The 11,948-nt window shown below is 44.9% G+C and overlaps 1 protein-coding gene across 1 annotated transcript in view; it reads left to right on the forward strand.

Annotated features, from left to right (window-relative positions):
- Positions 1–11,948, forward strand: part of LOC129864962 (uncharacterized) — a 95,335-nt gene that overhangs the window by 3,768 nt on the left and 79,619 nt on the right. The window lies entirely within an intron of this gene.

Below are 11,948 nucleotides of genomic sequence, written 5' to 3' on the forward strand. Positions count from 1 at the left end.
TGACTGTGCTGCGTGAAGGGAGCTGTGTATACTGGTAGAGAGAGACAAGTAGAAGGATCCAGACAGAGGAAGACTGATCTGATACAGAGGTAGAGGGAGGAGCCTGAAGCTAAAACAGATACACTGTGAACCAGGGTTCCCAAACAAGGAGAACCTGGGAAGACCCAAATACGCTGATGGGGAAAGCGACGTCGGTGTGCCGCTAACAGCTTCCTCCACTGTCCCCCTTAGTGGGATCAAACCAGGAGTCCTCTGACTGCCCTCCTCCACTGTCCCCCTTAGTGGGATCAAACCAGGAGTCCTCTGACTGCCCTCCTCCACTGTCCCCCTTAGTGGGATCAAACCAGGAGTCCTCTGACTGCCTTCCTCCACTGTCCCCCTTAGTGGGATCAAACCAGGAGTCCTCTGACTGCCCTCCTCCACTGTCCCACTTAGTGGGATCAAACCAGGAGTCCTCTGACTGCCCTCCTCCACTGTCCCCCTTAGTGGGATCAAACCAGGAGTCCTCTGACTGCCCTACTCCACTGTCCCCCTTAGTGGGATCAAACCAGGAGTCCTCTGACTGCCCTCCTCCACTGTCCCACTTAGTGGGATCAAACCAGGAGTCCTCTGACTGCCCTCCTCCACTGTCCCCCTTAGTGGGATCAAACCAGGAGTCCTCTGACTGCCCTCCTCCACTGTCCCACTTAGTGGGATCAAACCAGGAGTCCTCTGACTGCCCTCCTCCACTGTCCCTCTTAGTGGGATCAAACCAGGAGTCCTCTGTCTGCCCTCCTCCACTGTCCCCCTTAGTGGGATCAAACCAGGAGTCCTCTGACTGCCCTCCTCCACTGTCCCCCTTAGTGGGATCAAACCAGGAGTCCTCTGACTGCCCTCCTCCACTGTCCCCCTCAGTGCGATCAAACCAGGAGTCCTCTGACTGCCCTCCTTCACAGCCTATCCAACCTGTTATGCTATATAGAAAAGGACCCAATTTGCTAGTTCCGTTAGCAACATTTCAAGTCAGCTGTGAAGTGGTCTTGCAGCATGTTGTTATCTCTGTTACAAAGGCAGACCCAGCGATATGTAGCAGTGATGTACTAGTCTGGTGTGTTTAGGGCTGAGGAGACGCACCCTACCTGACGCAGTGTGTTTTATGTAAATGACCTGGTATTATTCATATTCAGTTCGTCCTTAGTTTGTTCAACTGGTGTTTCCAAGTCATTTGTCAGTGACGGGCTGACCGCAGCCGGGGACAGGTAGTTCCAACAGCCCTCGTGGCCTCAGGCAGCTGGAGTTGTGCCTTTTAGGGCGGGGCAGCTGGCTGCATTTCCATGATCAACTGACTCTCAAATTCAGGAATTTAACATGATGACGCAAAGGCAATTAACACCTGACAGAGAGAATATTGTCAGGGTTCACACACACACACACACACACACACACACACACACACACACACACACACACACACACACACACACACACACACACACACACTCTCTCTCTCCTTTTACAGAGACGGCTGACCTAGTGTCTGCCAGGTTGTCTAGTAGAGGTTGCTCTATGCAGGTATCTGTGTAAAACACCACAGTAGAACTTTGGTCAGATGTTTTTAATCCAAACATACTTCAAATACACTAGTGAGTGTGTCCATTTTTATTATGTGTATGTGGTCACCTGAGGGAATTGAACCCTTGCCCTTTGGCTGCTAGCGCCACTCAGAACCACATGAGTACCACCAATAGGCCTGGGCGATATGGCCCATATATCATATTTCTATATTTGTCTTTATTTTGATTGTATGGCGGTATGTTACTCTGTTCTATGTTTCTGAATTAGTTTTATGACTAGTGCATGGACCCTAGACCGGCAACAAATGAATTATAAGTGCTTTTAAATGGTCTTTCTCCATGCTGATGGGTTTTCCACTCAGCCAAGCTAGGACAGAACTGACAACTAAGTAGTCCAATTTAGTTAAACTTTTCAGTTATTTAACACTGTATAAAAAGGTATTTTTGTTCTAGAGGGTATTGTACCAGTCTGTAGATCCATACCTGTATACTGGGATTCATGATATATGGTCCTCGATGTATGTGGCTTCATTCATGTGTAATGAATCCTCCTGTTATTATTTTGGAAGGACTCGGGCGGAAAGCATTTCTCAGTGATGTCTACACCCTTTAGATTCACCACGTGACAAATACAAGTTTTATTACATTTTAATATATCGCCAAGATCTAACCACCAGTATGTGCTGTGTGCTCCTGACTGCCATCCATACAAGGCTTTGGCTACACTGCACTAGATTGAGAGGGATGCTAACTGCATCAAACTGGATTTCTGCATCAGACAGAGTATCCTAATGAAGACCTTTTGAGGAACATAGTGTGACCTGTTTTAGTTACATTATATCAGACAGGGAAGTGTTAAAACGCCTGGTCAATATCCTTAGCCTCATGTCGTTCCTCTTTTATACACACACAGGAAGCAGGAACAGTTAGAACAGGATGTTTGGTGGCCGTTCTACTAGAGCCAACCATCCTTAGTGTTCTTAGAGAGGACTTCTATGAGCTGTCTGGTCTAGAGCCAACCATCCTTAGTGTTCTTAGAGAGGACTTCTATGAGCTGTCTGGTCTAGTCAACCATCCTTAGTGTTCTTAGAGAGGACTTCTATGAGCTGTCTGGTCTAGTCAACCATCCTTAGTGTTCTTAGAGAGGACTTCTATGAGCTGTCTCGTCTAGAGCCAACCATCCTTAGTGTTCTTAGAGAGGACTTCTATGAGCTGTCTGGTCTAGAGTCAACCATCCTTAGTGTTCTTAGAGAGGACTTCTATGAGCTGTCTGGTCTAGTCAACCATCCTTAGTGTTCTTAGAGAGGACTTCTATGAGCTGTCTGGTCTAGTCAACCATCCTTAGTGTTCTTAGAGAGGACTTCTATGAGCTGTCTCGTCTAGAGCCAACCATCCTTAGTGTTCTTAGAGAGGACTTCTATGAGCTGTCTGGTCTAGTCAACCATCCTTAGTGTTCTTAGAGAGGACTTCTATGAGCTGTCTGGTCTAGAGCCAACCATCCTTAGTGTTCTTAGAGAGGACTTCTATGAGCTGTCTCGTCTAGAGCCAACCATCCTTAGTGTTCTTAGAGAGGACTTCTATGAGCTGTCTGGTCTAGAGTCAACCATCCTTAGTGTTCTTAGAGATGACTTCTATGAGCTGTCTGGTCTAGAGCCAACCATCCTTAGTGTTCTTAGAGATGACTTCTATGAGCTGTCTGGTCTAGAGCCAACCATCCTTAGTGTTCTTAGAGAGGACTTCTATGAGCTGTCTGGTCTAGAGTCAACCATCCTTAGTGTTCTTAGAGATGACTTCTATGAGCTGTCTGGTCTAGAGCCAACCATCCTTAGTGTTCTTAGAGATGACTTCTATGAGCTGTCTGGTCTAGAGTCAACCATCCTTAGTGTTCTTAGAGAGGACTTCTATGAGCTGTCTGGTCTAGAGCCAACCATCCTTAGTGTTCTTAGAGAGGACTTCTATGAGCTGTCTGGTCTAGAGTCAACCATCCTTAGTGTTCTTAGAGATGACTTCTATGAGCTGTCTGGTCTAGAGTCAACCATCCTTAGTGTTCTTAGAGATGACTTCTATGAGCTGTCTGGTCTAGAGTCAACCATCCTTAGTGTTCTTAGAGATGACTTCTATGAGCTGTCTGGTCTAGAGCCAACCATCCTTAGTGTTCTTAGAGATGACTTCTATGAGCTGTCTGGTCTAGAGTCAACCATCCTTAGTGTTCTTAGAGAGGACTTCTATGAGCTGTCTGGTCTAGAGCCAACCATCCTTAGTGTTCTTAGAGAGGACTTCTATGAGCTGTCTGGTCTAGAGCCAACCATCCTTAGTGTTCTTAGAGATGACTTCTATGAGCTGTCTCGTCTAGAGTCATGAAACACCTGTGAGGAGAGAGATGATGGTAGGAAATCCTGCTTCCGTGTGTTCTGGTAGAGAGGGTGTGGGAGAGTAACCACTAACATGTCTTGTAAATGTTCATTTGAAAGGTGATTGTTGCACTAGTCCCACCACCTTCTACTAACAGGTTTTATCCAGTGGCTGTTCAGTGTCTTGTTTGACCGGCCTTCCACTCGCTCTGACTACTTTTGGGCCTGGGGTGAGGCAGCAGGATATTGGGCTTTGGGGAGGGAGTGTGTTTTGGGAAAACACAAAACACATGAGTAAAAGTGCAGTCCACACACCGTTTAAAAATGCCCAGACATGCTGCACAGAAGTTGCACAAACCGTGGCACAAACACTTGGCAGATCAGGCCACACATACTTTTGGAGCGGAGACAGTGTCAGCTATATCTGAAGTGTGATGGATGTATTGTGTGTATCCCAGGCTTCGTCCCAACTGGCATCTGTTTCCCTAAATAGTGCACTACTTTTGACTAGGGCTCTAGGGCCCAGTTCCCTAGAACACGTGCACTGAGTGTACAACACTTTAACGCCTTCCTAATATAGAGTTTTTTGGGGTTTCCTGCTCGGGTTTCCTGCTCTGGTTTCTTGCTCAGGAAACTTCAGCCTTATGTCATTTTATATTGTATTCTACGTCTTTACTAACATAAGTTATGAGCCCATGTAATTGTTTTATTTATTAAGAATTATATATATTTTAAAAATATGTTTTACTTTAACCAACAATGCAGTTAAGAAAGCTGTGTTAAGGGCTTGTAAGTATGCATTTCACTGTAAGGTCTACACCTGTTGTATACGGCAGATGTGACAAATTACGATTTGATTTAAGTATTTAGCGTTAAATCATTTCTGGGATATCACCTGATCTCTTTCCCAGAGCTGTTGGGCAGAATCCCAGAGGTTTTCTAGCACATTCCAGGAGTGTCTGACTGCTTGTTGTGGTCTGTGTTTCTAGGAATACCATTGGGCCATGTCCGTACAGTATTATGGCTTCGTGTGTGTTACTCTTTGTACATTTTTTAAAAAGACAAACCTTTTATTTTGTAATGGATAAAATACCATCAAATTATTGTCCATATTAATCGTAACTGTTCAGGTGTAATGTTAAAAAAAAAAAAAAAAAAATTCCAAGACCATGAACATTTTTAGCATAACGAGTGCTCATTACTGTAACATGTTCATAACCTGGATTTAATTTTTTCATTATTTATGTTATAAACTATTATTCATATAAAGAAAGATTTGTCCTGTGAATGAACTCATCCGGAATGACTGACCTTCATGTCTTAAAGTAATGGACTGTCGTTTCTCTTTTCTAATTTGAGCTGTTCTTGACATAATATGGACGTAGCCCTATTTGGTAAAAGACTATCCTCTGAATAACACCCCTAACCATCACAACACAACTGATTGGCTCAAACGCATTAAGAAGGAATTCAATTCACAAATTGACTTTTAACAAAGCACACCTGTCAATGGAAATGCATTCCAGGTGACTACCTCATGAACCTGGTTGAGAGAATGCCAAGGGTGTGTGTGTGCAAAGGGTGGCTACTTTTTGAAGAATCTCAAATATAAAATATATTTTGATTTGTTTAACACCTTTTTGGTTATAGCTTTGATGTACTATACTATTTTACACTGTAGAAAATAGTACAAAATTAAGAAAAACCCAGGAATGAGTAGGTGTCCAAACGTTTGACTGGTACTGTAAATATTTTTACGTTCCATGTCGGAATTATCCCAAAGGGTTAAATGTATTTTCTAGCTCAGTAAAGTTACTTTAAAATGATTTTATCCTGAAATGCCATTATCATGGATATTTACTTGGTTTTGTGCTGTAGATGCAACACAGCTGGAGACAGTGACCAGGTAAACAACACCTAAGCATGGATCTCTGTAAACCAATATGTCCTTTGTGTGACCCAAACAGTGAGAGGTGCTGACTAACAGTCTACTGTAGGCTATTAAAATAGACCCTAACAGAGTCTACTGTAGGCTATTAATACAGACCCCAATAGTCTACTGTATGCTATTAAAATAGACCCCAATAGAGTCTACTGTATGCTATTAAAATAGACCCCAATAGAGTCTACTGTAGGCTATTAAAATAGACCCCAATAGTCTACTGTAGGCTATTAAAATAGACCCTAACAGAGTCTACTGTAGGCTATTAATACAGACCCCAATAGTCTACTGTATGCTATTAAAATAGACCCCAATAGAGTCTACTGTATGCTATTAAAATAGACCCCAATAGAGTCTACTGTAGGCTATTAAAATAGACCCCAATAGAGTCTACTGTAGGCTATTAAAATAGACCCCAATAGAGTCTACTGTAGGCTATTAAAATAGACCCCAATAGAGTCTACTGTAGGCTATTAAAATAGACCCCAACAGAGTCTACTGTAGGCTATTAAAATAGACCCCAACAGAGTCTACTGTAGGCTATTAAAATAGACCCCAACAGAGTCTACTGTAGGCTATTAAAATAGACCCCAACAGAGTCTACTGTAGGCTATTAAAATAGACCCCAACAGAGTCTACTGTAGGCTATTAAAACAGACCCCAACAGAGTCTACTGTAGGCTATTAAAATAGACCCCAACAGTCTACTATAGGCTATTAAAATAGACCCCAACACAGTCTACTGTAGGCTATTAAAACAGACCCCAACACAGTCTACTGTAGGCTATTAAAATAGACCCCAACACAGTCTACTGTATGGAAGGACCCCAACAGAGTCTACTGTATAAGCTGCCAGTGATTTGTGGGTAAATCACCAATGTCTCAGCATCCTCTTGTATGCATCTGTGAATGTCGGTGTCCCCGTTAACACGTTTATATCAACGTTTTGTCAGATGTTTTCCCACCTCAACAGTAGTGTTTATTTAAACTTTAACTAGGCAAGTCAGTTAAGAACAAATACTTATTGACAATGACGGCTTATTAAAAGGCAAAAGGCCTGCTAAACATATAGGACAAAATACGCATCACGACGAGACAACATGAAGAGAAACACACGACGACACAGCACCATGGCGGCAACACATGACGACACAGCACCATGGCGGCAACACATGACGACACAGCACCATGGCGGCAACACATGACGACACAGCACCATGGCGGCAACACATGACGACACAGCACCATGGCGGCAACACATGACGACACAGCACCATGGCGGCAACACATGACGACACAGCACCATGGCGGCAACACATGACGACACAGCACCATGGCGGCAACACATGACGACACAGCACCATGGCGGCAACACATGACGACACAGCACCATGGCGGCAACACATGACGACACAGCACCATGGCGGCAACACATGACGACACAGCACCATGGCGGCAACACATGACGACACAGCACCATGGCGGCAACACATGACGACACAGCACCATGGCGGCAACACATGACGACACAGCACCATGGCGGCAACACATGACGACACAGCACCATGGCGGCAACACATGACGACACAGCACCATGGCGGCAACACATGACGACACAGCACCATGGCGGCAACACATGACGACACAGCACCATGGCGGCAACACATGACGACACAGCACCATGGCGGCAACACATGACGACACAGCACCATGGCGGCAACACATGACGACACAGCACCATGGCGGCAACACATGACGACACAGCACCATGGCGGCAACACATGACGACACAGCACCATGGCGGCAACACATGACGACACAGCACCATGGCGGCAACACATGACGACACAGCACCATGGCGGCAACACATGACGACACAGCACCATGGCGGCAACACATGACGACACAGCACCATGGCGGCAACACATGACGACACAGCACCATGGCGGCAACACATGACGACACAGCACCATGACGACACAGCACCATGGCGGCAACACATGACGACACAGCACCATGGCGGCAACACATGACGACACAGCACCATGGCGGCAACACATGACGACACAGCACCATGGCGGCAACACATGACGACACAGCACCATGGCGGCAACACATGACGACACAGCACCATGGCGGCAACACATGACGACACAGCACCATGGCGGCAACACATGACGACACAGCACCATGGCGGCAACACATGACGACACAGCACCATGGCGGCAACACATGACGACACAGCACCATGGCGGCAACACATGACGACACAGCACCATGGCGGCAACACATGACGACACAGCACCATGGCGGCAACACATGACGACACAGCACCATGGCGGCAACACATGACGACACAGCACCATGGCGGCAACACATGACGACACAGCACCATGGCGGCAACACATGACGACACAGCACCATGGCGGCAACACATGACGACACAGCACCATGGCGGCAACACATGACGACACAGCACCATGGCGGCAACACATGACGACACAGCACCATGGCGGCAACACATGACGACACAGCACCATGGCGGCAACACATGACGACACAGCACCATGGCGGCAACACATGACGACACAGCACCATGGCGGCAACACATGACGACACAGCACCATGGCGGCAACACATGACGACACAGCACCATGGCGGCAACACATGACGACACAGCACCATGGCGGCAACACATGACGACACAGCACCATGGCGGCAACACATGACGACACAGCACCATGGCGGCAACACATGACGACACAGCACCATGGCGGCAACACATGACGACACAGCACCATGGCGGCAGCACATGACGACACAGCACCATGGCGGCAGCACATGACGACACAGCACCATGGCGGCAGCAACACAACATGGTAGCAGCACAAAACAGGGTACAAACATTATTGGGCCCAGACAACGGCAAGAAGGTAAAGACAATACATCACGCAAAGCAGCCACAACTGTCAGTCAGTGTCCATGATTGAGTCTTTAGTGTCATGTCAAGATGAGTCCACTTCGCAGGTCAACAATTACAACATTGTGCTATATGACTTAACACCCAATGAGGGATAAGATGAGCGCCACAAATCAGGAAATGACTTGGTGCTTATCTTTTCTAATCATTTAGGATTGTTGACATACAGCTGGATCGACAGAATAGATGGTCTAGGATGAGGACATTTGTTGACAGACCACTTTCAAGTTCTGAAAACATAAAACGCTTGATTTAAGTGTATGTATTTATTTTTTAATAGCCTCTAAATCAGGGAGGTCAACTTTTATAGGCCCACGGATCAATTTCCAGAAACGGGGCCCCCGACCTTTTGGAACGCAGTTAAAATAGTAGACTAGACCAAGTGCCATTTTGAAATGTGTTTGTCCATCAGCAGTCACTCAGTTAGTCATGTCAGCTGACACGTTTCTCCTGTTGATTTGTAAGTTAGTCTCGTAGTGCTGAGTGATTAACCAACCTCTCTTTTTTGGAGGGGAGGGGTTATTAAACAACTCATTGACAGACATCGGTTCAGTTTCTTGAATTCCATTTAGTTTTGTGTGTGAGCCCAGCGCTAGATTTCATTCACCAGAGAAATCAAGTCGAGAAGGATGTGGGACGCTGGGCTGAAGGGAGTAGTTTTCATTAAGCAAATATTCACCCAGTTCAGTGTAGAAACTTTCATTCATTACAATGACCATAATCCATTGCGGCAGTTTTTCCCAGCTCAGGGACGAAGAGGCGACCCGAGAAGTTTCACTTTCGCCAACATCTGGCCTAAATAAACCCAATGCGTTTCTATAGGCTTCTATTGAACATAAAGTTGTCGCCTTCCTGCCTTTGGGACAACGACTCCCATTGTGAGGGCAGAGACATGAGCATCTCCTCATGGTATACACTTCTCTGGATGGATAGGCCTACACTTTATTTATGCCTGCTACGTTAGGTTATTTACACACAGACTTCGAGAGAGGAATGAACACAACGACGAGAGAGGGACTGAGATGACCGTTTTTGAAAGTATACCTCATCTACTTTGAAGAACTAGTGAAAGGATTTTGTCAGGATTATTTCATATACATTTTACTATTTCATAGTAATTTCCTATTTTTCTATTTGGACCTGACAGACAATGGAATATTTTCAATATTTTGGCAATTAAATGTTCACTAATTTTGGCTTTGGAATTTCCATTAAAAAGCTAAAATCATTAACGTCATTTTCATAATACATTTATGGGGAAAAAATAACTTCCAGGATACGTCCACCATATTGCTTAGACCGTCACATGATTTCCAATAAGTCCAGTCACATGATTAACTTCCAGGATACGTCCACCATATTGCTTAGACCGTCACATGATTTCCAATAAGTCCAGATAGAGAAGAGATGAAGCCACTTTAGACTGAAGCACAATGGGAGCATCTCAATTGCATACTCCTCACGTCCTCTCGTACTCTCCCTCCTCGCTTCCTTCTCAAAACCCATTGGAGGAGAAGGTCAGAGGGGAGAGACATCTGGCTTTCTCATCCAATGGGTTTTTGAGGAGGAGAGAGGACGCGAGGAGTTTCTAATTGAGATCCTCCCATTGTCTGGCTGGACAGCTCTCCTAACAAGCTTCATTCAGCATGACATCATTCTGCTTAGACTCCACTTGCATTGCACACTATGAAAAATGATATTTTGCATTTCAAACTACTCCATTTTATTTGTATTCATCAGCCAACAGTCAGAGCAGTATTATGGTCAGAGGTAATGAGGGTCTGTTTGAGTTAGACTTCCTTCCTGCTGTTATCTCGTATAATTGTTTAATGAGGTCTTTGGCTGCGACCTCTAGTCTTCAGAGACTGATTTAGGACTTATTCAAATTGAAGAGATTTCTAGCAGAGGCACCGTGATGAGATTCAAATGTACATAATATTAACATCAAACTTTTCAATTTACATTAGCAACGGACTGTCCTGTGCCTGCCGAGAGAGAGTTTGGGTGCTTGGCAACGGACGTTCTTGCTCTGTAGTTTTAAAATGTACTGTAAATATCCCAGTAACGTAGGCAACTGAGAGTGTGTCTGACTCACTGCCATCAGTCTGACAGTGTGTGAATAGTGTGGTCCACTCTACACATTTTTGGTGTGCTGACACAAACCTAGACCTCGGCCTACGTCTCTCTATCACCCTTCGTCATTTGTGGTTACACGTATAGTAGGGATACACATGTAGGGTTACACATATATACATGTATAGTAGGGTTTAGGCCTGGGCGGTATAACGGGCTATTTGGAAATGGCCAAAGGGATGATTTTTACAATACCGTCAACAATGTTAAGTATTTATTTTAAAGTTTTATAACATTTTTATAAATGTGAATGCTTTTTAAGTAAATACCTGAAGTCAGCTTGTGAAATACGTTAGGAGATAAAGAAGATTGTGTCCTTCATTTCACCGATCACAATGTTTCATTATGAAGCATAGCGCTAGTCCCCCGTCACTTGGTGTTTGTTTACAAGCACACAATGAGAGACCGGAGCCTTGTGAGTCAGGTGATGTAGTTACATGACGCAATTCACAACTAAATGTTTGCCAGCTAGGTAACTTAGTTGATAACTGTCTAAAATGTGCTAAATACTCTGCAGTTGTGCAGTTTGGATTGCTAAGTGGTTAGCTTCTTCCAAAATCAAGTTTCGCTTGGTAACAGCAGATAATTCCCTCCTGGATCAAGATCCTTCCTGTCTATTTGTTTTGTGTGTGTGCAGCAATCTGTGAGGTAGCATTTTTGAGATCCTTGTATAACTTTGAGCTGGGATGTCTGTTCTGCTAATCAATGCACTCTTTAGCATTTAGTTAGCATTCTCTATGGGATTTTACATGTACTTGTTAGCATTGCTAACCTTTGGATTACAGTAGAACCCCCTAGTGTTCAGTGCCGGTATTCCCGGATATCCCATTATGGCACAAGGTTGGTATGACAGTCTGGATACCTCCCAAGCCTAGTAGGAATTAACATGGGTAACCAGGATCCCGGGACGGTCCTGGGATCACTTTTCACATGTCCCACAGTGTGTTGAGTGGCTGCCTGCTTTTTCTTGTTGCTGACCCCTCTTGTTTG

This window comes from Salvelinus fontinalis, chromosome 1 (assembly GCF_029448725.1).
Source record: "Salvelinus fontinalis isolate EN_2023a chromosome 1, ASM2944872v1, whole genome shotgun sequence".
In the NCBI taxonomy this organism is placed as follows: domain Eukaryota; kingdom Metazoa; phylum Chordata; class Actinopteri; order Salmoniformes; family Salmonidae; genus Salvelinus; species Salvelinus fontinalis.